This window comes from Rhinatrema bivittatum, chromosome 14, assembly GCF_901001135.1.
Source record: "Rhinatrema bivittatum chromosome 14, aRhiBiv1.1, whole genome shotgun sequence".
Classification (NCBI taxonomy): Eukaryota; Metazoa; Chordata; class Amphibia; order Gymnophiona; family Rhinatrematidae; genus Rhinatrema; species Rhinatrema bivittatum.
In genome coordinates, this window is record NC_042628.1 from 52,106,843 (window position 1) to 52,134,082 (window position 27,240).

Genomic DNA, 27,240 nt, shown 5'->3' on the forward strand with positions numbered 1-27,240 from the left:
TTTTTAGGATGGGTTAAATATAGGGTTGGCCCTTAATTCTTTGAAGGTACGGGTTGTGGCTGTTGCCTGTTTCAGGGGCCAGGTGACTGGTGAATCCTTATCTCATCCTGATGTGGCCTGTTTCTTGAAGGGAGTGAAACATCTTTGTCCTCCCTTGCAATTATCAGTTCCCTCATGGAGTCTTAACCTGGTTTTGGATTTCTTGGTGGGTCCTACATTTCAACCACTGCATAGCCTTTCCTTGAGGTTACTGACCTTGAAAACAGTGTTTCTGGTGGTGAGATGTCCTTTGCTTCAAATTTCCGAGCTGCAGGCCTTGGCTTGCCAGGAGCCTTTCCTTTTGGGTGACTCCAGGAGTGATACAGCTGCGTACTTTTCCCTTTCTTGCCTAAAGAGGTCTCAGATTTTCACTTTGCATCAGACCATTTCCTTGCCATCCTTGGATAAGGAAACAGATGCGAAAGAGTATCGCCTGTTGCATCCCTTGGATGTTTAGAAATCTCCAGATACTGCACGACATGTCTCTTAACCTTTCCGAAAGATGGATTGTCTTTGTCCTTCATGGTGGAGGAAAGGAGGACAAACCAGCTTTATGGGCTACAATAGCTCGCTGCATTAAGGAGGTAGCCATGGCCATGTATGCAGATGCTGAAAAGCCATTGCCTACTCAGGTTAGGGCTCATTCCACTAGAGCTTAGGCAGTGTCATGGACAGAGGGTAGATTGTTGTCTCTCGTCGACATTTGCTGAGCTGCTAAGTGGTTCTCCTTACACACTTTTTCCAGATATTATTTGGATATGTAGGCCCGGGAGGACACAACCTTTGCATGTGTGGTGTTGACTGGAATGCAGGCAGCCTCCCACCCTATTCGGGATTAGCTTGGGCAAAACCCACTAGTCCTGAGTCCATCTGTCTACACGCTACGAAAGGAGAAATTACTACTTACCTGATAATTTTGTTTTCCTTAGTGTAGACAGATGGACTCAACTTCCTGCCTTTGGCTACTGAATGATTGTTTTTAATGGTCCTTCTGTTGGGCTTCGCGTTCCAGGGGATTACTGGTAAGTGTTCATCCAGACACTAGATTTGGGGTACATACATTCATTGCCTGAGTTCAATGTTTCCTGTTGGTTGAGTACAGTAATGGTTAACTGTTTTTAATCCAAGTTTTTTTGCTAGTCTGTTCTCAGTTGCTTTTGTAGAGAATTGTGGCAGGCTGATGTCACTGCAGGGGTTTATATACTGTGACATCAGTTTGCTCCATCTGTTGACAGAGGTGCATAACCCATTGGTCCTGAGTCCATCTGTCTACACTAAGGAAAATAAAATTATCAGGTAATTTGACCTGATAATGCATGGATAAATTAGGGTTAAAGACAATTCCAAGACTGTGTACTTTCTTTGAGATAACCAGGTCCTGATTATCAGACAGAATATTCAGAGTTTTGTCCAGCGGGGTGTGGCCTTGTATATTTTGCAATACTGAAGATCACCATGATAACAAGAATGATGGAAGGAGTGTATGCAAATCCTGGCCAATGAAACCGCTCCAAGGTAACTGCCATAAAGCTCAGAAGCTAGATAATCGCATACTCTAGGAGCCATGTGAGTACAGACAGACCACATCCATGACAACAATTGTTAGATTTTCCCAAGTCAAGATTTGGTCCACCTCTGTATCGAATAGAACTCCTAGAAATTTCACTAAGTGGGAAGGACACTGCTTCTCTAACAACTTGGCTGTGATAAGCTACCTGTCCAGGAATGGTTAAATCAGGATACCTTCTCTGCTGCTACGACTATTAATACCTTGGAGAGGCAAAACTGAAAGATTGAGCTCTGAACTGAACATAATTGCCTAGAATGCAGACATGAAGGAATTTTTAAAGATCCTCCCTGATAGGGATGTGAAAGTACACCTCAAAGAGCCATGGATAAGAGATTCTCTCCCTGTCTGATAGCCATAATGGCTGACTTCAGAGTCTCCATAGAGACTCGCAGTACACAGAAACACCCATTCACCCCTTTGAAATCTAGGAACGATTAAAAAGACCCATTCTTTGGAATCACAAGAAAGAGATCTAGGCATCATAGTGGATAACACATTGAAATCGTGCTGCGGCAGTCAAAAAAGCAAACAGAATGTTGGGAATTATTAGAAAGGGAATGGTGAATAAAATGGAAAATGTCATAATGCCTCTTTATCGCTCCATGGTGAGACCGCACCTTGAATACTGTGTACAATTCTGGTCGCCGCATCTCAAAAAAGATATAATTGCAATGGAGAAGGTACAGAGAAGGGCTACCAAAATAAGGGGAATGGAACGGCTCCCCTATGAGGAAAGATTAAAGAGGTTAGGACTTTTCAGCTTGGAGAAGAGACGGCTGAGGGGGGATATGATAGAGGTGTTTAAAATCATGAGAGGTCTAGAACGGGTAGATGTGAATCGGTTATTTACTCTTTCGGATAATAGACTAGGGGGCACTCCATGAAGTTAGCATGTGGCACATTTAAAACTAATCGAAGAAAGTTCTTTTTTACTCAACGCACAATTAAACTCTGGAATTTGTTGCCGGAGGATGTGGTTAGTGCAGTTAGTATAGCTGTGTTTAAAAAAAGGATTGGATAAGTTCTTGGAGGAGAAGTCCATTACCTGCTATTAATTAAGTTGACTTAGAAAATAGCCACTGCTATTACTAGAAACATAGAAACATAGAAATGACGGCAGAAGAAGACCAACCGGTCCATCCAGTCTGCCCAGCAAGCTTCACACATTTGTTCTCATACTTAACTGTTTCTCTTGGCTCTTAGTAATCTTATGTTCTAATTCCCTTTTCACCCCCACCATTAATGTAGAGAGCATTGCTGGAGCTGCTTCCAAGTGAAATATTAAGTTTGATTAGTTGGGTAAGCGGCAGCATAGCTCTCTGCCATGAAGCAGAGGGCAATGGTAACATGGAATAGACTTAGTTTTTGGGTACTTGCCAGGTTCTTATGGCCTGGATTGGCCACTGTTGGAAACAGGATACTGGGCTTGATGGACCCTTGGTCTGACCCAGTATGGCATGTTCTTATGAATTCCACCCTTGACCATGAGCTTCAGGCAGCACCCAGATGACTGTCTTCAACTGCATGAGCCTTTCCGGGTTAGCCCTTATCACTGCTTCCTTAGACATCAACATCATGAAGGCATCAGAGGGGAATGGCAAAGTCTAGAAAATACCCTTTTCAAACAATATCAGGGACCCACTGGCATAAGGCAGTCACCCATTGGTCCGGTCACGAGGCCGTAGACACTCCAGAATTATCAGACCTATGTCTCCTACCACTCCTTCCCGAGAAAAGAAGAATCAGCCCTATCTGATTGGGTTGAAGATGGCCTCTACTAGTTTAGGAATTGGTTTGAGTCCTGTCCTCTGGGCTTTGATTACCCCAGATCTCTCCCTAACTTTCCCACGTCTTCTCCAAATAATAAGCTTTTATTTAAAGGGGGAGTTACAGCCTCTAAGGCTTGGCTAAGTATCTGCTGTCCCAGCGTCTGAGCCACAGGTCTTCAAGTCATAACCACCAATGCTGTCAACCTAGAAGCAATCCTGACAAGACCATATGAGGTATCTGGCACAAACATCACCCCAGATTCCAGCTGAGGCGCTTCTGTGTTGTCCAAAAACTGAGCTACATAGCCCCTAAAAATGGATTGGATAGACAAAACTGCCTAGGAAAACACCTGCTTTAACAGGGCTTCAAACATTCTATCCTGAGTGTTTTTCAAGGCAGTAACATCTTCCATAAAAATATTCTAAAGTCCCTCTTCAGGAGACTGCTATTCATGTAATACATGTGCTTTATGATGAGGAAAGGCCTTGATTGTCTCCTTGGATGTAGACAAAGCTTTTGACTGGATATCCTGACCTTTATTTGCAACATGAACATTTTGGTTTCCCTGAGAGGCTCGTTGCTTGGATTAAAGCATTACACGCAAAACGTAGGTTATTTTCCTTATTAATGGCTCTTTTATTTCCCTTATTTAAAATGTGTGGTACCTGATGGGGCTATCAGTTATCCTGTCTGATCTCGCCATTGAGCCGTTTGCAGTAGCTATCCGTAACTCTTCTGTCAAGGGGGCTTCATGTAGGTCTACATGCAATGTCCTCTTGTACCTAATTTAGCCTTTGATATCTGGCCCTGCTCCTATGGATATCCTTCAAAAATACAGGTCATTATCTGGTTACACCATTATTTGAAATCTAGAGCCTATTAGAAACAGCTCAATGTGAAGATTCTCCAAGGGTCGTCCTTTAAAGTAGTCTGGGGTGGGTTTACATATCTAGGTATTCAGGATTGTCATAAAGATCTTTATAAAGCCAATTATGGGCCTATAGTTGGTAAGATTGTCTTTCTGACCTTTTTTTGACTGAAACGATTTGGCTATTTCCTGTTCTAGCAAGATAAGCTTACTTAAGTGAGGTAAAATATCAATTTCATCTCTTTCAGCATATACCATGTAGTATTCCTGCTGATTTTCATTGAGTCATGGTGACATTTTTATATAGCAAAATAAGCCAAAATTAAGCAGAGTACTTTGTGGCAGGCCAAGGAATGGGGGAGGTATGGCTGTCCTGAATTTGTCTATGGGGGTTGAGCCACCCTGGATATCTCTTCTTTTTAGTGAGCTGGCTTGTGTGTCAGGATCTGCCAGAATTAGGGCACTCCATGGAGCCCTGCCAGACCTCTTAGGCTAGGTTTATTAAACAGTAAACACTCAGTGACTCTGATAATATTTATTTTTTACTTACATGCAAGATCATAAGCTAATCTGGAAATGCAGACAAATATCATTGTTGCTTAATATTAAACAGTAGCTTATTGGTTAGAGCAGTGGGCTGGAAATCGGGAAAGCCAGGTTTCAAATCCCATTGCCACTCTTTGTGAGCTTGGGCAAGTCCTCTTACCCTCCATTGTCTCAGACACAAATGATGCGAGCCCTCTAGGGATAGGGAAACACCTACAATATATGAATGTAATCTGCTTTGTGGTGTCTGAAAAGTGGAATATAAATAAACAGTTAATTGGTGTCTTGCTAATAACATGCTGTTAGCTTCTATCCAGTAACAACTCTCAGTAATGCTGCAGATTTAAAAACATGAATAATAATTTAGAAGCTGTGAGAAGTCTCTAGTTCTTTGAGAATGCTGTCATTAGCTAAAACCCAATTCTTATTTGAACCAGTTTGACATTTGCTTTAGCTGAAGTAGAGCAAAGGTGGTTCTCAGCATACATGGTTCAACTTCTAACCCTGCTATGACTCATGTTTGCACTTTTAGTGGTTAACAGGGGCATTAGAAAAAGCACAATTGGGCAGAAGATTAGCACTGCTAAATCCCCCAGATCAGTCCATACTCCTGGATTTTGTACCCCTGCCAGCAGATGGAGACAGTTTTACTGACTCTACTGTATAACCTATTCCCTGTACGTACCTGGATCAGTCCAGACAGTGGGTTATGTCCCCCTTCCAGCAGATGGAGTCAGAGCAAAATTGTAAGGACGGCCCCTTATAGGTTAGAGAGCCCTCTGCATCCCTTCAGTATTACTTGGACTCCAGCAGATGAAGGTGGCACCTGCGGTTCCCCTGTACTCTTGATAGATTTTATTAGTATTTTCTTTCTTTAGATGGATCGTATTTAAAAAAAAAAAAAAAACCAAACCAATTTTAATATAGAGGATCTGTGAAAAAGCTTGCCTTACTTTCAATCATTCTGAAACTTGCAGGCAGAACTTTAGTACTTCCAAATTGTCTGTGTATTTCTGTTTCACATTGGGGTAAGTTCTGTACTTTTTCCTTTTCACAGGAATCCTCTTCACTATTTTGCTGCTGGCTGGGGTGCACATTGGTGGTCCAATCTCTTCCCCTCCTTCCCCCCCCCCCCCCCCCCCCCCGCGGGCCTGCTGCTCCGAGATGTCGTTTTCCTCTGAGCAGCCCTAACAGAGAGGCGCCATTCCTCTGGGCTAATTCTATCAGCCTTTATTTCCTTGCCAGCGCAGGCTCTGCTTGTGGCTGCTTGACAGTCTCTGGAGGGTGTTTGTTGAACCGGACCTGATTTCCCCTCCGATGTCGCACCTGGCACGATGCTGTGCCTGTGGAGAGCCCTGATCGCGGCTCTCCTGTGAAGGCCTATGTACAAGGTGTCTCCCCGACGGGGAAGGCACCTCAAGCCCAGGGGGGGGGTGTTCTACTTCGTGCACACGGCTTCAGGAAGGCCAGCCCCATTCCCGTCCAACGCGGGAATGGCGGCCATCTTGCCTCCTTCTCTGCCTGCTCCAACGCAGCCAGACTCAGTTTCTGACAGCAGATTTCCGCTGGTGCTGCCGATTCTGACTCCCACAAACCTCCCAGACCCAGAATCTCCATCGGGGCACCCTCCTGAGAATCTGCCACCGGGCCCACCTCCCCCTCAGCCTTTCTCCGCAGATTTTATTCTTTTGATGCATAATGCCTATCTGGCTCGGATGGACCCAGCCTCTCCCCCTCCTCCTTCCAAGGTGTTTAGGCTGGATGAGTCTGGGAATGCCGGGGCACCCCTCCAAACACCAGGGCTCCCACGAGGCTCAGGACCAACTTTGCCCCAGGGATCTACATGAGGGGGAGTACCTCCAGCGTCAGGGGCCCCCATCACAAAGGTCCTCCCGGGTATGGGTGATCTCTCACCCTCCCGTTCACAATCACACTCATCAGGATCTGGATACTGACCCAGACCTGGACGATCCGACGCCTGCGATGCCAGTAGAAAGTGATGACCCCTGGGTGTTATGTCTTTTTCAGAGGGATGAGTTAGATCCCCTTATTCCCCATGTGCTAGACGAACTAGACATTGAGGCCCCACAGGATACCTCAGGTCTCAGTGCAATGACAAAGAAGGGTGATCCTGTTCTGGTGGGCCTCTGTCCACCAGCCAAGACGTTCCCTTTTCATCCTATGCTCCTCCAGTTATTGTCCAGGGAGTGGGATACTCCGGAAGCTTCTCTGCGGGTCAGCAGAGTGATGGACAAGTTGTACCCACTTCCTGAAGACTCGGAGTTCCTCAAGGTCCCCAAGGTGGACGCGTCTGTGTCAGCGGTCATGAAAAGAACGACTATCCCAGTGACTGGGGGAGCAGCTCTGAGACATGCAGGATCGCAAGCTGGAGGTATAACTAAAGAGTTTTTGAGGTGTCAGCTCTGGGGGTCAGAGCGGCTGTCTGTAGCTCTCTTATGCAAAGAGCAGGCCTCCGATGGGTGCAGCAGCTGCTCAAGAACTATCTCCACAAGAGGCACAGCAGGTAGAACGACTGAAAGCAGTCATAGCTTATGGGGCAGATGCTTTCTACGACCTACTCCGGGTACTGGCCAGGTCTATGGTCTCTGTAGTCTCGGCTAGACGTCTGCTTTGGCTCCGCAACTGGCCAGCAGATTCTTCCTCCAAGTCTCAGTTGGGCTCCCTGCCATTCAAAGGAAAGTTACTGTTTCGAGAGGAGCTGGACCAACTCATCAAGTCCCTTGGTGAGAATAAGGTACACAAGTTACCCGAAGATCGTCCTCGGAGTGTCAGGACTTTCAGTGCTACTTGCACCCGATTCCGGTGTCAACGTCGTTTCCGCCAATCACGGACAGTTCCGCAGAGGACTCCCTCCTCCAGGTCATAGTCCGGGTCCCATTCCTTTCGGGGATGAAGACTGTCCAGGGATAACCCCTCGCAAGGGGCTCCCGCCAAGTCCACTCCTCGACGCCCAGGATAGGGGGACGGCTGTCTCTCTACTACAAGGAGTGGGTCAAAATCACCTCCAACCAATGGGTCCTGGATATTCTAAAGCACGGCTACGTTTTAGAATTTGCTCAACCTCTAAGAGACTGGTTTGTCTTCTCCCCTTGCGGACCAGTGCACAAACAACGCATAACAACATTAGAGAATGCCATACTGGGTCAGACCAAGGGTCCATCAAGCCCAGCATCCTGTTTCCAACAGTGGCCAATCCAGGCCATAAGAACCTGGCAAGTACCCAAAAACTAAGTCCATTCAATGTAACCATTGCTAATGGCAGTGGCTATTCTCTAAGTGAACTTAATAGCAGGTAATGGACTTCTCCTCCAAGAACTTATCCAATCCTTTTTTAAACATAGCTATACTAACTGCACTAACCACATCCTCTGGCAACAAATTCCAGAGTTTAATTGTGCGTTGAGTAAAAAAGAACTTTCTCCGACGCTAGACGCTAGATCATCTCCTGGACTTAGGGGCCATTCTCCCAGTGCCCTTGGAGGAACAAGGGTCAGGCCATTATTCCATCTACTTCGTGGTCCCCAAGAAGGAAGGATCCTTTCGTCCCAACCTCAAGATGGTCAACAGATCCCTCAAGATTTCACATTTCCGGATGGAAACCTTACGCTCCGTGATAGCGGTGGTACACGAGAGGGAATTTCTAGCTTCCTTGGGTTTGACAGAGGCCTATCTAAACACCTATCTTCCAGGATCATCAGCGCTATCTCCGGTTCAAGATCCTCTGCCTACATCAGTTCCAAGCTCTGCCATTTGGTCTAGCGGTGGCGCTACGAAAGGAAAGAATCCTAGTACACCCCCTACCTGGATGACTGGCTTGTCCGAGCGAACTCCAGGGATCTGTGCCAGCGAGTGGTCTACAGTCCTCTAGCTCCTCCGTTCTCTCGGATGGGTCATTAACCTGGCCGAGAGCAGTCTTGTCCCTTCACAGACAATATACTTCCTAGGGGCTCATTTCAATACCAGTCTGGGCAAGGTTTCTCTTCATCGGTACCGGGCACAAGCCCTACTCGCCCAAGTTCAGCTCTTCAGTTGCCTTCCACTCCCCACAGCATGGGAGTATCTCCAGGTGCTAGGCTCTATGGCTTCCACTATAGAATTAGTTCCTTGGGCCTTTGCACTTCTGCGTCCTCCACAGAGTGCATTGCTGTCTTGCTGGAAGCCGGTATCTTGGGAGTTTCAAGCACATCTACCATTGCCAGACTCAGCCAGGGACAGTCTGCTCTGGTGGCTCCATCTAGATCACTTACTGCAGGGAGTGGACTTGGAGGTTCCCCAATGGGTGATCGTCTCTACGGATGCCAGCCTCTCTGGCTGGGGGGCAGTTTGCGAGACACTGTCGACTCAGGGTCGATGGACATCTGAGCAGGCACAATTGCCGATAAATCATCTGGAAACCAGAGCGGTCTGCCTAGCGTTGCAACATTTCCTTCCCCTGGTTCAGGGGTGAGCAGTGCTGACTACGACAACGCGACGACAGTAGCATATGTCAACAGTCAGGGAGGAACAAGGAGCTGTCGCATATCCCGGGAAACGGACAAGTTGGTGGCGTGGGCAGAACTCCACTTCGCCCGGCTAGCGGCCTCCCACATAGTGGGAGTGAACAATGTTCAGGCAGACTTTCTAAGCCATCAACGCTTAGATCCTGGAGAGTAGGAACTGTCCGATGCAGCAGTTCAGCTGACTTTCCGTCGATGGGGAACTCCTCATCTAGACCTCATGGCCACTCGGCAAAACGCGAAAGCTCCGCACTTCTTCAGTCACAGAAGAGAGCACAGCGCGGAAAGAGTGGATGCCTTGGTTCTCCCATGGCCACACAACCTTCTACTCTACGTGTTCGCGCTGTGGCCCCTGGTGGGGAACGTGATTCGAAGAATAGAAGTCCACCAAGGGGCGGTAATTCTCGTGGCACCAGAGTGGCCCCGCAGACCATGGTTTGCGGACTTAGTCAATAGGGCAGTGGATGGACCTCTTCGACTGGGACAGCTACCGAACCTTCTATGTCAAGGACCGGTATTTTTCGACCGGGCAGATCGCTTCTGTCTTGCGGCCTGGCTTTTGAAAGGCGCAGGCTGAGAAGACGCGGTTACCCAGATGCGGTGGTTTCCACCCTCCTTAAAGCCCGAAAAACTTCTACATCCATCGCATATGTGCGAGTCTGGAAAGTATTTGAGACTTGGTATGACGCCATGCAGGTTTCTCAGTCGTGCTTCGGTAGCCAACGTTCTCTTCTTTTTACAGCAGGGCCTAGGCAAACGCTTGGCCTACAATACCCTCAGGGTATTGTAGGCCCTTGGCTCTCTAGTGCATCACTTGGATGGAGCTCCTCTCTCGTCTCATCCTGACATTGTACAATTTTTGCGGGGAGCGAAGCATGTCCAGCCACCGGTTCAGTGTCTGTCCCTCATGAACCCTGAATTTGGTCCTCCGGATTCTATCTGGCCCGCCTTTTGAGCCATTGGCAAGAGCTACCATAAAGGATCTCACACTCAAGATGGTTTTCCTAGTATCTATCTGTTTGGCTTGGAGGATCTCGGAACTTCAAGCGTTGTCGTGCAGAGAGCCCTAGCTCCGTTTCTCGGATTCCGGAGTATCTTTGCGCACGGTTCCAGCTTTTCTGCCGAAGGTGGTCTCTGCTTTTCATGTGAATCAGACGGTGGAACTCCCATCTTTTACAGACGAAGACTCCAGAGAACTTCGACTTGATGTTAGGCGCATACTCATTCGCTATTTGGAGGTTACTAATGATTTCCGCTTATCGGACCACCTCTTTATCCTTTTGGAGCGGTCCCAACAGAGGAAACAAGGCTTCTAAAACCACTATTACTCGTTGGCTAAAGGACGCGATCTCTTAGCATATATCTGGGCTGGTCACGTACCTCCAGAATGTATCAAAGCTCATTCGTTTCATGCTCAAGCCATCTCCTGGGCAGAAAGCCAGGCTATCTCTCCTTAGGAAATATGCAGAGCGGCGACCTGGAAGTCGTTGCACACGTTTGCACGTCACTATCGCTTGAATGTACAGCCACCAGTGTTTGGTTCTTTCGGTGCACACATCATTCAAGGTGGGCTATCTGGGGCCCACCCTACGTAGGAAGCTTTGGTACATCCCACTGTCTGGACTGATCCGGGTACGTACAGGAAAAAGAAAACTATTCCTTGCCTGCTAATTTTCGTTCCTGTAGTACCACAGATCAGTCCAGACACCCTCCCTAAGAATCTATGGGATAGGGATTGCTCTCAGCTCGACAACTTGTTTCACTTTGTGCTGTTATGTGCCTACCAGTTCATTTTTGCAAGTTTCTTGATCAGTGTTTTGTTTTTTTTTACTCAATGAAAGTTTTTCAAGGTTCAGTGTTACTTGATTATTGATCCATCCAAATGTTCCTTAATGGCTTTGATATTCTTAATACTGAAGGGACGCAGAGAGCGCTCTAACCTATAATGCAGCAACACTGAGCATCTTCTATTAAACTGAAACAGACACTACCAACCAATCACTACAATGTTTTACTTCTTGTTAAACTTTTTATCTCTCCTCTAACTCTAATCCCAGTTAGAATAACCCCTGTTTTATTGTAACTTTTTCTTCTATGCACTTGTTATACTTTTGTAATGTATACTCTTACGTTTTAGCTATGTACGTTATAATGTATTGCTCACCCCTTGTTTTATGTAAACCGACATGATACGAACTTCTGTGAATGCCGGTATAGAAAAACACAAATAAATAAATAAAATAAATAAATATAAGGGGTCGTCCTTACAATTTTGCTCTGACTCCATCTGCTGGAAGGGGGACAGAACCCACTGTCTGGACTGATCCGTGGTACTACAGGAACAAAAATTAGCCGGTAAGGAATTTTGTGTGCCACCTGCAGTCCCTCAGTATTTTTCTCTCTCCAGTAGATGGTAGATGGTGCACAATCTGCAGTCTGGAAAAAATAAAAAGTAAAAAGCACTCATTTGTCAATGTGCTCCTTTCTTATTTGTGCCTTAGGTGGTTTTAATTTTTAATTGCTATATATATATATATATATATATATATATATATTAAAAAAAAAATTATGCATGAAAAATTATGGGGAGTGTGTTCTACCATACATGATACCTCTGTTGGGGGTGGCTAATTGAGTTGTCCAGGTGACCTTTTTTTTTTTTTTTTTTTTTTTTTTTAAATTAGGGAGGTCTTACACTTGCTGATGCCCCAGTTGTTTGGTTTACAAAGTCTTTGGCGATTTCTGATGCATATTCAATCCAATGAAAATATTTTAAAACATTCACCTGTATCAGTTTTGGTTTGCACTGTGCCTTTTTGAGTGGCCTATTCTCTATTTAGGACAGGTTGGTTTTTTTCGTGGGTTGGTTTTTGGGTTTTTTTTGTTTGTTTTTTCTTCAGATGGTCCAAATTATCACAAGAACAAACAGCCATGATGAAGAAACAGCACCTGATTTTTTTAATTTTTTTTTTTTAATTCATACAAATGTCAGAAATTTAGCCCCCTTTATAATTATTGTAGAAGTAAGAGTCAAGAAAAAGGCCAGAGAACGTATTGAGGAGACAGGGTGGGATTCAGAGGGGGCTAGGAGGGAAAGGAAACGAAAAGTCAGACAAGGCATTACTCTGCCATTCTCTCCTGCACCATTACTTCCTCAGGGTTTAACCAGAACTAAGGCAGATGGGGACCCTCTCAAAATCAGCTCCTTTCAGCTGGGAGTACATGCCCTGCCTGCTCAGCCAGAGGAACAATTGAGATTGGTTACCATAGGAGCCTAGGACCTTGCTACCAGGGGATTCAGCCCAGAGACGAATGCCTTGGTTAGCAGCACAGTCCCCCTCCTCAGCTGATAGACTAGATCTTACAGTCCTGCAGCACCAGTCCTACCATCTGATGGAAACAGGTTTTATGTACTATTGAAAGTTGTGTTCCTTGGCGTTTGGGTAGGTCAGTCCGTCCCAATGAGTGGGTCATGCACCTCTGCCTGCAGATGGAGATGGAGCAAAAGCTGACGTCATGGCCACATAGTCCCGCCCGACATCAGCCCACCTGTATTCTCAGTCTCCAGCAGATGGTGGACATGCATTTCACTTCAGGGGATTGCCTGTGAGTAAAAAAATAAAAATTTAAAAAAGGAAGAAAAGTTAGAAGATATCGGAAAGATGAGATGTCTATGTAGCACTGCTTGCCTCCCGAGGTGATGCTGTGTGGGCCCTCCCTCAGAGTGCCTTCAGTGTGGTAGCCTTTACTGGCATGGACCTAAATTCCATTCCCTGTACATACCCGGATCAGTCCATACTCCTGGCTTTATTCATCCCTGCCAGCAGATGGAGAAAGAGAAAAGCCTCGCTGACACTGCTTGATAAGCCCTGGTGCCACCTGCAGTATTTCTCTGTCTCCAGCAGATGGCTGGTGCGTAAACCAGCAGTTCTTCTTTTACACTTGCTTTTTTTTTCTAGTTTTTTCTCTTTTTGGGTGAGCCTTCCTCCCAGGGGGCTGGTTCCTTTTGGGAACCATTCTCTGTTCGGTTGAGGTCCAGTTTGTTCAGTGGGGTGTAAATCTGGTGGTCCAGATCCTCCCCTCATGAGGCCAGCCGTGCAAACTTTCAGCCCTTCTTTTCAGGGGTTTTCTCTCCTTATTTAGTGGCTGATTTGAGCTGGACAGCTCCTTTCAGCTCTAGGAGAGAAACTTCCCTGTTTAGTTTTGTTAAAGTGAGTGGTAAGGCTCAGGGGAGACTCCGCCCCCCCACCCCATTGTTCGCGCCAGTTCTTTTTTTGCCTTTTTCTTTTTGTTTTTTTTGTTTCCTGTGTTATTTTTTAGGCATGGTTCGCAGCTCGGCTTGCCGCGCATGTGGGGCAGTCCCGGCGCGTCAGGCCTATGTTCTGCATGCGTTTCGGGGGGGAGGGCCCTCCCTCCTCCCCGGAGTCTCTAAACAGCACTTTCAAAAGCGTGTGGCTGCCGCGGTCGGGCCACTTTTGGATGCCCCTGCTGACTTCAGGTCTGCTGGCTCCCTCAGGACTGGAACGGTGGCCATTTTGGTGCCGGATTCGCATGTGCTGCCATTTTTAGAGGGGGATCTTCCTCCACAGCTCTCACTGGTTCATCCCCGCCCCCCCCCCCCCCAAGAGGCAGGGGCTCTCCGGGGGCGCTAGTCAGCAGGTCCCTTTGCCTTAGGGGCCTGGGGGAGACCAGGTCCCAATTTTACATCCGGGTTCGCGCCCTTTTTCTCTGGACTTTATTCTCCTGCTGCACCGCCTATCTGACGCAGCATGAAGGTTTAGGGTGTCTACAGTTGCCCCTGGCACCTTGGAGTCCGGGTCTGGGGCTGAGTCAGGGTCCACGTGGCTGTGTGACTCGGGGATCCTGTTTGCGCCGGGGCGGGGCAACGGGGGGGCTTACAGGTCCCGGTCCCTCCTGCAGGGGCAACGACAGTGTCGTCAGCGCAGGATCTGGCATCCCTGGACGTGTGAAAGTAACAAAGTGGTGGATGCCACAAGAAGTCTCTCAAATTTTTATTGATGGAGACGTAAAATATCATATGCCCATGTCATCCCCCTGATACACGTCCAGGGATAGACCCAAAAGCAACAGGGTAGGCGATCCAGTGAAGCCGTAAGGAAGTAACAAAGTGGTGGATGCCACAAGAAGTCTTTCTCAAATTTTTATTGATGGAGACGTAAAATATCATATGCAAGTGCCTCTAGGCCGCGCCCGAACCGCTCGGGGGCCAAGTCCACGCCGGGACCGAGGCTGCCTCTAGGCCACGCCCAAACCGCTCGGGGGCCAAGCCGTGCCCGAGCCCTTCTCACTCGGGGGCTGGGTCCCTGCCGCGAACCGGCCAGCGGACCGAGGCTCCTACCTCCGAGGGACCACGGAAGTCAGCTCGGGAAACTCAACTGGGTGAGTGACCGCCTGGTATCACCACAGGAGTGCGGGGCTCGTCTTCAGTAGATTTCTTCTAAGAATTTAGTCGATAGAATTTGGAAAACACGCTCAGCGAGCGTGGGTAGCTCCAAACTGCTTTGGAGACGGAAATTACTGAATTGCTTCACTTCCTGTGGTGGCAGAGAGTGACAACCCCAAAATTCTCTGATTGTTCCAGAGGGAGGAGTTGGACCCTCTGCTTCCTCAAGTTCTTGAGGAGCTTGGTTTTGAAAGCTCCTCAGGAGATTCTAGAATTGGATGGGGCCGACCCTGTCCTGGATAGCCTGCGGGCTCCTCCTTCCGCCTTTCCTTATAAGTTTGTGCGGCAGTTGGTTGAACGTGAGTGGGATTCCCCAGACTCCGGCTTGAGGGTGGGTAGAGCTATGTCCAAACTCTACCCCTTGCCAGAACAAACCTCGGAGCTTTTTGCACTTCCGCAAGTGGATGCGGCAGTTTCTGCGATCACTAAGAAGACTATTCTGGTGGCGGGGGCCGCAGCCCTCAAGAATGTTAAGGATCGGAAGTTGGAGCTTCATCTCAAGAGAATTTTTGAGAGGGCAGCCTTGGGGCTTTAGGCCGCCATTTGCTCCGGCTTCATGCAAAGAGCATGTTTATGCTGGGAGCAGAATTTTCAGGATGGGCAAACGCTACCTGGATCTGACACGTCTAATGCAGATCACGTGGAGGCATCGGTCGCATATGTGGCTGATTCTCTTTATGATTTGGTGCGTTCGCTGTCTCGAGTTATGAGTTCTGCGGTCGCAGCCCGACGTTTGCTGTAGCTCCGTCACTGGTCTGCGGATGTGTCTTCTAAGGCCTAGTTAGGTTCCTTGCCCTTTAAGGGTCATCTCTTGTTTGAGTAGCTGGAGCAACTGATAAAGCAATTGAGCGAAACGAAGGTACACAAGTTGCCGGAGGACAAGCCTAGGAATCGTCAGGCGTTTCAGTCCCACTCGCGTTTTAGGGACGGCAGACGATCTCGTCCTTCGAGGTCCCATGGGGTTGCAGTCACAGAAACCTTTTCAACCTTGGGATTCGAATTGGGGTCAGTCCTTTCGCGGCGGCCAGAGGCCTTTCAGGGCCCCCTTGGCTGGGGGAGCAGTTGGGGTCAAGTCCTCCCAATGAAGCGAGGCCGGTTCACTCCGCCGTTCCCTATATAGGGGGCCATCTGGCAGAGTTTTACGGGGAGTGGACCAAGGTTACACAGGATCAGTGGGTCCTCTCGGTGATAAGAGATGGTTACGCGTTAAGAGTTTGCATGTCCCGTTGCAACCTCTTCTTAGTCTCCTCTTGCAGGTTCTCGGCAAAGCGTCGTGCGTTTCGGGAGACTTTGCACAGGTTGGGGGCGGTGATCCCAGTACCTCCATACGAACGGGGCAGGGGTCATTGCTCCATCTATTTCATGGTGCCGAAAAATGGAGGGAACATTTCGACCCATCCTGGACCTCAAGTTGGTCAATGCGTCCTTAAAGATACCGTGCTTCCGAATGGAGACTTTACGTTCAGTAATTGCGGTGGTGCGCTCTCGGGAGTTTTTGGCCTCCCTGGATCTGACTAAGGCGTATCTGCATATTCCCATTCGTCCGGAGCATCAGCGTTTTCTGAGGTTCGTAGTGCTGGGTCAGCATTTTCAATTTCAGGCTTCAGACTGGCCAAGGCACATTCACCAAGGTGGCGGCAGCTCCTCTGCGCCAGGGGGTGTTGGTGCACCCTTATCTTGACGATTGGCTAATTCAGGAGAAATCGTTGGGATGGATGGATGTTCTTCGGTTCAGAAAGTTATTCGTCTGCTAGAGTCTCTCGGCTGGGTGGTCAATCGGGCGTAGAGTTATTTGGAGCCGTCCCAGACACTAGACTATCTCGGGGCTCGTTTCGACCCAAGGCAAGGCAGAGTGTTTCTCACAGAGGAAAGAATGAAACATAGAAATGACAGCAGAAGAAGACCAAATGGCCCATCCAGTCTGCCCAGCAAGCTTTCACACTTTTTTTTTTCTCATACTAATCTGTTACTCTTGGCCCTTATTAGTAACGTTTTGGTTCTAGTTACTTCCACACCCCCCCAATTTATGTAGAGAGCAGTGCTGGAGCTGCATCTAAGTGAAGTATCTAGCTTAATTGGTTAGGGGTAGTAACTGCTGCAATAAGCAAGCTACTCCCACGCTTATTTGTTTACCCAGACTGTGCCATTCAGTCCTTGTTGGTTGTTGTCTGAATATAATTCCTCTTTTCTTTATCCCCCCTCCCCCCCCCGCCGTTGAAGCAGTGAGTTGCGCTGGATATGTATTCCAAGTGAAGTATCAGGCTTAATTGATTCGGGGTAGTAACCGCCGTAACAAGCAAGCTACACCCATAATTATTTGTTACCCAGACTATGTAATTCAGTCCTTGTTTTTGCCTGAATATAAATCCTCTTTTCCTCTTCCCCCCTGCCGTTGAAGCAGAGAGCTATGCTGAATATGCATTGAAAGTGAAGGTCGAGGGGTTGGGGGGGCACTTGGAGAGGATGGGGCCATCGAGGAGAGATTAGATGGTTTCTTTGCTTCGGTGTTTGCTTCGGAGGATGTTGGGGAGGTACCCGTGCTGGAGAAGGTTTTCATGGGTGGTGATTCGGATGGACTGAGTCAGGTCGCGGTGAACCTAGAGGATGTGGTAGGCCTGATTGACGGGCTGGGGAGTGGTAGGTCGCCTGGACCGGATGGTGTGCACCCCGGGGTTCTGAAGGAGCTGGAAAATGGAATTTCAGACCTATTAGTAAAAATTTGTAACCTATCATTAAAATCATCCATTGTACCTGAAGACTAGAGGATAGCTAATGTAACCCCAATATTTAAAAGGGGCTCCAGGGGCGATTTGGGAAACTACAGACCGGTTAGCCTGACTTCAGTGCCAGGAAAAATAGTGGAAAGTCTTCTAAACATCAAAATCACAGAACATATAGAAAGACATGGTTTAATGGAACAAAGTCAGCATGGCTTTACCCAAGGCAAGTCTTGCCTCACAAATCTGCTTCACTTTTTTGAAAGTTAATAAACATGTGGATAAAGGTGAACCGGTAGATGTAGTATACTTGGATTTTCAGAAGGTGTTTGACAAAATTGCTCATGAGAGGCTTCTAGGCAAAGTAAAAAGTCATGGGATAGGTGGCGATGTCCTTTCGTGGATTGCAAACTGGCTAAAAGACAGGAAACAGAGTAGGATTAAATGGACAATTTTCTCAGTGGAAGGGAGTGGGCAGTGGAGTGCCTCAGGGATCTGTAATTGGACCCTTACTTTTCAATATATTTTATAAATGATATGGAAAGAAATACGAGTGAGAATCAAATTTGCAGATGATATAGCAAATGTTGCTTACCTGATGTAACAGGTGTTCTCACAGGACAGCAGGATGTTAGTCCTCACAAATGGGTGACATCGAGGATGGAGCCCTGTACGGAAAACTTTTCTGTCAAAGTTTCAACAAGCTTTGACTGACACTGGCACACTGGGTGCACTGAGCATGCCCAGCCTGCAATTATCCCTGTGAGCCACAGGTGTCTCCCTCAGTCTCGTCTTATAGCTAAAAAGCGCAAGCGAAACTAAAATAAAAGTATACAGACCCAACTCCGCGGGGTGGCGGGCGGGTTTCGTGAGGACTAACATCCTGCTGTCCTGTGAGAACACCTGTTACATCAGGTAAGCAACATTTGCTTTCTCACAGGACAAGCAGGATGGTAGTCCTCACAAATGGGTGAGTACCGAGCTGAGGATGCCCGGGAATGCACCAGATACACCGCAGATGCGCAAAGGCGTAACGACTGAGGTGGAAATGGGAACGGAGGGCATCCACAACACCATAATGGGTTCGTGGAAGGATGTTGGGTAGTGAATTGAAAAAAGTAAGAGTAGGCGGACTGGCCAAACATGGAACATGCCGGCTAGTCAAATGTAAGCAATAATAGGCTGCGAAGGTATGGAGAGGACTCCAGGCTGCAACCTGATAAAAAAGTACAAGCAGCAGTAACCAAAGGGAAGCTGTTAAGGCTAAGACGGACACAACAGTATGTGGATACCCACAGTGTTGTAGTGAAATGTCTGCTTGTTGGTAGGAAAGGAAATATAGACCACTTAATCAGAAGGATTAGGTCTGTGTGGCCACTGGAAGTAGCAGCTTGACCCTTGCATGAAGGAAAGAGTCAAGTGGAATTCACATGGAATGCAGTGCAATGTAGATAGAATGTAAGCGCAGCATTACTGTCCAGGAATGTGGAAAACCCAGTCTCTCCCTAGGGCGAGAGAGAGAGGTTAGGAAAAATTAATAGAGTATTTCCTGAGGAAAGGAGATACAACATCTGCCTGAAAAGGATAGAAAGTTGAATGCGTAGAACTACTCAGTGGCAGAGGAACGGAGTCAGGTGAGTATGGAAAGAGTGCATAACTCACGGACCCTGCTGGCAGGAATGACATTAAGAGGGAAAGAAGTTCCCTTGCCAAACTGTGGAAGAGAGGAATGGAAAGGCTCAAACGTAGAATGTATGAGACTTATAAGGAGAATATATATGTTCATTCCGTGATTAGAGAAATAGAGGCGGCTTGATCAGTGGATAATCCATGGTAAGCCGACTCAGAGAGGATTACCGAAAACGGGAACCCAACTCCCAAAACGATACACCTCCTAAGAGAAAGGTGTATCTATGTGGAGGATGTCTGGAGAACAGAATCCGAGGGAGTAAGAAAAAATGGTGTAAAAGGGGTAATACCTCTTTTTTTTTTTTTTCTTTTTTTTTTTTTTTAGCGTCAGGAGGTAAAGCCTGCCATATTAAACGGCAAGATTTATGTTTAGAAGGTTTTGTGACGCTACCAGAACCTAAGAACATCAGTAAGTCTATGATTTGGGACTGACTGGTGAGGGAATAAAAGGTTACTGATATGATGGATTGAGAAGTATGGGAAGCATACTGATCTCAGTCAGGGAGTGGGGAAAAGAATACTGAACCCCATCCCAGTTCAACATTAGAAGAATGCTGGCTATGAGAGGCAGCAGAAGAGGCCTTTGATGGAAGAAAAGGCATCTAAGGGAACGCATAGGAAACATGTGCAGGGAGCAGAACCTGTGCATCGTATGGAATGATGCAGACGCCGAGGAAAGTTTAGTTAAACTCAGCGTTAAAAGATTTGCCCTGTAGACATGTAATTGAGACCATTCGAGAGGATAGAACCTACGTGGAGAAGGTCAGATAGAGCGTTCATTAAATCTCTTAGATATGTGGCCCAAGGAGGCATGAAGTGAACAAGGGCCAAGGTAGAGCTGCGCAGCTGTCTAGCAGAGCAGCTAAGAGGTAATGCGTGCTTATGAGTTGGAAAGCACATTGTCCCTATGCTGTCTGTCTGTATGCACAAAGAATTGTTGCAAAAGCAGTATTGGAAGGCATAAGGGCATAACTCATGGGTGCAACGTCCAGGAAGTTTATGAGAAACTATGCTGGAGTGCAATAGATGCATAATGGGTTGACAGCTTTCAGGAGAAACTTTATAACCCTAAGGAATTGCGAGCATGAGTCGAAGGAGACTAGGTCCTAGTTCGAACTGGGATAAGAATCAGGGACGAAAGCAATGAAACCACTTAGGTCCATTGAGTATAGAATGTCACTGAATATAACCCATAGCAGTTTTGAATTATGAGAAAAATGCATAGTGGGAAGAAACCCCATAGCCCAACCATGAAACGTTGAAAGGCTGAGGTTATGGAAAATATGCGCAGGGACATATAACAATGTATCAGAATGTCTGTGCACATGCTGGACAAGAGGGTCTTAAGACTGTGGTGTCCAGAAGTGTTACAGAAGGGATTTATGGCAGTGACAGTAATCCCAGTTAGTAAATGTATAGTGAGTCCTGAAAAAAGTGAGAGCTCCTTGCATGTACTGAAAGTGGTTAGCAGTAGTCTATGCAAGGAAAGTGAATGATGTTACACTCCGCAGAGAAAACAGCATTCACCAACAGTGATGCAAGAGACAGTTCACTTACCGAAGCTGGTGCCAGCGGCAGAGCTTGGGGTTGTAATGTTGACTCACCATAAAGCACATAGAAACATTAAAATAATGTACTTACTGCAGTATGGAGTGATGGTAACCAAAGATACCATTGTACCTGTGACGTCTAAAGAAAGTTGGATTTTCTTAGGTCCAGGATGTGCGGAGAGTAACTATTTTCTGTTAAAAGAAAGAATAGTGCAATTAAAACTCCCCAACCCCCCTCCCTTCTCCCCTCTGCACTTCGTAGCGCCTGGGGGAGTGTACCAGGACTTTGGTACAAGGTGGGGTGGCCGCTCTGATATCTGACCAGATGGGAGACCAGGAGGTGTCCCAATGGAGGATATCATGTAGGCTCCTGCAGGTGTGTGAGCGGTAAGTGGTACCCGCATTTCTGTATGCTGTACAAGGAGACACTGAGACCTGTGGCCAGGCCTCAAGGTGGACTTGTACATGGGGCAATGGTTGCTGAATCTCATGTTTAGCAGATCAGCCAATGCAGCTGGACCTTGGTTGGGAGGGAACCAAGAGTCAGAGCATTGGTCGGCACAGGGACTTGTTACTGACAAGAGAAGAAGCCCTGCTGCAATCCCAAGAAGATAGAGGGGTTCTCCTGATATTGTGGCTAACATAGCTAACATAGCGATATGTGACACTAATACAGTTCTAAAAGGCACATGACCCAGAACTTTTCGAACCACGGTCCGAATGGGAGAACACAACTCTATGGGAATGCCGCCGAAGCGGGTACTTACCATCCGACGTGGATCGCCGCAAGACGAGCCGGTGAAGATTGTTGACTCCGACGGTCTCCGGAGTCCTCGAGGGTAAGGCCGGGGACGTAAACGTCCATCTCGCTCTGAAACCCGGTATGGTGGCACAGGTACAGAGGAGACAGGCCAGGCGTGAGTGGCGTTTAGACTAAGTGTAACAGATGGCCATAGTCCCACACCACTTGACGGTGGGGCACGCCAGGAACAGAGGAGCCCTAACGGAACTCATGTTCCCTTCCCTCGTCACAGCGGCTCGATGTGTCGTGACGCCAATGCAGAAGCTGTCGGACCTGGATCCGGAAGTTCTGGATCACCAAGGACTGCCAAAACTGTAGGAACAGTGCTGATGGCAGTGGTGATGTCGCTCTGCCCGAGCGTTGTCCAGCCTGGAGAAGGATGGCACCGATGTGCTGGATGGCGTCAGCGGCGGACGATCACGATGTCGGCGATGATGGGTGCCACGGTGCTCGGCCCGGTCTTTCCCCAGCGCCGAGATGGAAGCCCTCGTCGTCCTGGAAGGCGATCGATGACGAACTGTCAGCACGCCTGCTCTGCTCCTGACACAATGGAGTGTCTTAAGCTAATACGGGGCTTAAAAAAGAACCCAAAGCGTGGAGCAATGTGAGGAGGCGAGGGTATTATGTGGCGGTGCTATGTCGGTATTGACGATATTGAAGGCAACCTAAGGGGCTTCGAGGATATCATCAAAATGGGTATGAAAAATCGTCGATGACTGGCCAGGAGAATGATGACAGTGACGGGCACTGACAGCAGTGGCATAGGTATCTTTGAAACGATGTGGAATCGAATAATCGAAAAACATTGCCATTATTGAAAAAGCTACCGGCATCGACTGAGTCGAAGTCGAATCAATAGGGCGTCAAGGACACCGAAGGAAAACGGAGGTGTCGAGGGCATCGATGCATGGAGGCAGGCATTTATGCCGTTTGTGGCATGGCCACGGGCATCAACTATAGGGCCACAGACGTTGACGGTATCGATTTGGACAGACTCAGATTTCCAAGTGTACATGGCATCGGTGCCCCAGACACGTGTGTCGGTGGCATCGATATGGACACGTATGGAATCGATGGCATGGATCTCCCAGTCGATGAATTCCATCCCGGCATCAACGCCAGTCCTGGAATCGGCATGGGCATCGATGCCAGCCATAAGGCTGGCATTGGCATCAACGCCCATCCACGGAATCGAGCCGGCATGGATACCCACCGATGGGACCCACCTGGGCATCGAATTTCACCGATGGGAGCAGCCTGGCATCGACTGCCCTCGATGGATGCATTCTAACATAGATGCCCATGGATGAAACACCTGGGCATCGGTGTCCATCGATGCAAAAGGACCTGGCACCGATGCCATCGACTGACAGCCATCCGGCACCAATGCCATCGACGGACAAGCCATCCGGCACCGATGTCCACCGATGGGGACCATCCGGCATCGATGCCCACCGACGAATCGATGTGGCACCGATGCCCACCGATGGAAAAGGGCTGGACATCGGTGGGGAGGATGGGGAGGATGGGGCATCGATGGCATCCCCAAAAGGGGGGGTGGCATCGATGAAGTGACCCTGGGATCGTTAAAAAGTGTCTCGGGCAGCGGTGGCGGCGACCCGAGTATGCATGGCAGTGACTAACAGCGTGTGCGTCAATGGCATGCATCCGGGTAGGGACGGCACCGAGGAAGCCCAAGGAAAAAAACAGTGCGTAGGAGGAAAAAGCCTGGTAGCACTGAAAAGCAAACATGGATAAAGGCATCAGGGCACCGTGGGGGGAGGGGCGCTGATGACATATAAAAGCCCAGGGCGGTTTAGGAGGGTCCCGGTGTAGCGATAGGGTATCGACTGCGTGAGGGTACCAGGGAACGAAGGACTTGAAGCTACAGAGGTCCTAAAGTTAAGGAAAAAATCCCTACCCCACTAGCATAAGCAAGCAGAGTGTCACAGAGATACTCGCAAGCTGTTTAAAGCTAACTGAAAAATGGGGGAAGGGAAGGCTTCAGTCAGTTAACAGCCTTAAGATAGTGACAGGAACCGACCGAAAAATAAGAATTAGTACTCACCGAGCGTCGTAAAAACGTACGCGGAGGGAGACCTGTGCAGGGAAAAGTGTTTTTTGAAGTGAAAAGTTAAGTGTTTCCATGAGGTAATTAGTTAAAAAATCCTCACAGAGCTCCAACCGCTATGCTGACTGCAGAGCGGAAAAAAGAAGACTGAGGGAGACACCTGTGGCTCACAGGGATAATTGCAGGCTGGGCATGCTCAGTGCACCCAGTGTGCCAGTGTCAGTCAAAGCTTGTTGAAACTTTGACAGAAAAGTTTTCCGTACAGGGCTCCATCCTCGATGTCACCCATTTGTGAGGACTACCATCCTGCTTGTCCTGTGAGAAAAAATTGTTCAGAGTAGTTAAATCTCAAGCAGATTGTGATTAAATTGCAGGAAGACCTTGTGAGACTGGAAAATTGGGCATCAAAATGGCAGATGAAATTTAATGTGGATAAGTGCAAGGTTGTCCTCACATTGATTTGATGGCAACTCGGCTCAGTGCGAAAGCTCCTTTGTTTTTTGCGTAATCATGCTATAGTTACACAATGTTAGGTTCCATATTAGCTGCTACAACCCAAGAAAGAGATCTAGGCATCATAGTGGATAACACACTGAAATAGTCGGTTCAGTGTGCTGCAGCAGTCAAAAAAGCAAACAGAATATTGGGAATTATTAGAAAGGGAATGGTGAATAAAACGGAAAATGTCATAATGCCTCTGTATCGCTCCATGGTGAGACTGCACCTTGAATACTGTGTACAATTCTGGTTGCCGCATCTCAAAAAAGATATTATTGCAATGGAGAAGATACAGAGAAGGGCTACCAAAATAAGGGGAATGGAACAGCTTGGAGAAGAGACGGCTGAGGTGGGATATGATAGAGGTGTTTAAAATCATGAGAGGTCTAGAACGGGTAGATGTGAATCGGTTATTTTCCTAGCGTGTAGCAGATGGACTCAAAACAAATGGGTATAGTGTGCTCGTGCTAGCATTTGGAGACGGATCTGACGTCAGCACGGGTACATATACCCCCACAGGAAGTGAAGCAATTCAGTAATTTCCGTCTCCAAAGCAGTTTGGAGCTACCCACGCTCGCTGAGCGTGTTTCCAAATTCTATCGACTAAATTCTTAGAAGAAATCTACTGAAGACGAGCCCCGCACTCCTGTGGTGATACCAGGCGGTCACTCACCCAGTTGAGTTTCCCGAGCTGACTTCCGTGGTCCCTCGGAGGTAGGAGCCTCGGTCTGCTGGCCGGTTCGCGGCACGGACCCAGCCCCCGAGTGAGAAGGGCTCGGGCGCGGCTTGGCCCCCGAGCGGTTTGGGCGTGGCCTAGAGGCAGCCTCGGTCCCGGCATGGACTTGGCCCCCGAGCGGTTCGGGCGCGACCTAGAGGCAGCAGGTGCACTTCCTTAAGCGTGGCGGTGAAGGTATTCCCCTCTCCCCCCGCAGCCGGAGACCGCCCGGGTCGCAGCCGGGAAGCGCCGAAGACAAGGTAAGGCGTACATCTTTACTTGGTTTCTGAGGAAGTGTGGACTTATTGTGCCTGCCTATGGGCTGCCCGCCTGGGAGGTCGCCATTTTTGCCTGCCTACTTCTCTTTTCTAATTAAGCGCTTTTGCTTGCTAGGCGCACGTTGTTAGCGCACGCGATAGGCGCACGTTGTTAGCGCACGCGATAGCGTTAGCACGCCCTACTAGGATATGCACACATATGCTAAGACGCCCGTTTATAAGGCGCCCATTATAGGCGCACTGTTTATAAGACGCGCGTTATAGGCGCCCGTTTATAGGAGCACTGTTTCTAAGACGCCCGCTTTAGGCGCATGCTGTTGAGCGCCCGTGTTAGGCGCACATCGTAGGACGACACCGCATTTAAGGCAAATGGAGCATAAGAATGCCTCTGCGTCCGCAGAGCCAGACCCCCAGAATCAGGCATGAACGTTCTAAGCCTCTGCTCAGCATGCAACCTTAGAGCCATACAGAGCGAGGAAGCAGACTCACTTTGTGCCCAATGTGAGGAAGCCATGGCACCTCCAGGACAAGACCGGTCCCAGCCCAGTGGTTCATCGGGGACCACACCGGACTTCGCAGGCCGCAGCAAGCAGCCAGGGAATCCGAGAGACCTGGTATCGCTGCGGCCAGATCTGGCTTCGCTTTCCTGGGTGGAATTATTCAAGGGGATCCACGCCTTTGTCCAGATGCAGTCTGCTCCTCAGATGGATCTTTCCATCCCGGTTGATCCGGCCCCTGGACCCTCGAGACCTAGGCGCAGCCACTCACCACCCGACAGCCCCAATCATGGGGATTCAGATTATTCACAGGTAAGTGAGGAGCCCCCCGAGGAGAACGAACTTCCCTCGGAGATAGAACCATATCGGACCATGAGACGCTTCTTTCGGAGAGAAGATCTGCCGGGCCTGGTCTCACAATGCTTATCGGAGCTGGCCATTCCGGGCAAGGACCCCACAGGGGTCCCCGTACAGAACCCTCTGCTAGAGGGCCTGCGCCAAACGGCTCACCACTTTCCCCTCCTACAAGCAGCACAGCAGCTAATCGAGCTGGAATGGAAGGCACCAGAGGCCTCATTCAAAGGGGGTCGGGCCTTGTCTGGCATGTACCCTCTAGATCCAACATCCAAGGAATTGCTGGCGTGCCCCAGGGTAGACCCCATAATTAATGCAATCGTGAAACGCACCACCATTCTGGTGGAGGGGGGAGTGGCGCTCAAGGATTCGCATGACCGCATGGACACCATTCTGAAACAAGCCTTTGAGGTAACAGCCATGTCTCTTCGTATCGCGACTTGCTGCACCATGGTGACACGCTCCTGTTTATCACAGGCAAGAAACAACACCCCGGGAGAAGACATGGAATCTGCTCTCGCATTTCTCACAGACGCAGCCTCCGACTTCGTCCGTACGGCAGCCAAGGGAGTGTCCTCCTCAGTGGCAGCCAGAAGACAGCTTTGGCTACGCAATTGGGCGGCCGACTCGTCCTCCAAGACTCGACTCACAAGAATGCCCTTTAAGGGTTCCCTACTGTTCGGCAGCGACCTTGAGAATTGGGCTACTAAATGGGGTGCCTCTCCGTTACCCCGTCTACCAGAAGACAGGTCAAGGAGGAGCCAGCGTCCCGTTTCCAGACCATCCAGAGGTAGAAACTCGCAGCGCTTCAACCCTTACAGGTCTCGCTATCAAGCACCTCGTTCTCAGGCCAGGAATCAGCCCTTTCGGGCTAAGCACACCAAGAAGAGAACCGGCCCGGGTTCTGGCCCCGGCCATAACCCACAATGACAATCAGCCGACCCATCCGAGGGTAGCAGCCATAGGGGGCAGGCTAACCCTCTTCTACCGCAGGTGGGTCGAGATCACTTCGGACCAGTGGGTCCTCGCCATCATCCGGGAAGGATATTACCTGGATTTCTTTCGGCTTCCGCCGAACAAGTTTGTGGAATCTCCTTGTTCGCCACTCAAGACAGTGGCACTAGAAGTGACCTTACAGAGGCTCCTGGCCCTAAAAGCCATAATCCCAGTACCTGCGGAAGAGGTAACTTCTGGGCATTATTCCATTTATTTCATAGTACCCAAGAAGGAGGGCACCTTCAGGCCCGTCCTGGACCTCAAGTCAGTCAATCGACACCTACGGGTCCCCAGCTTTC

General features: G+C 48.6%; 1 protein-coding gene across 3 annotated transcripts in view; it reads left to right on the forward strand.

Annotated features, from left to right (window-relative positions):
• PAFAH1B3 (platelet activating factor acetylhydrolase 1b catalytic subunit 3) overlaps positions 1-27,240 on the forward strand; it is a 52,600-nt gene that overhangs the window by 15,931 nt on the left and 9,429 nt on the right. The window lies entirely within an intron of this gene.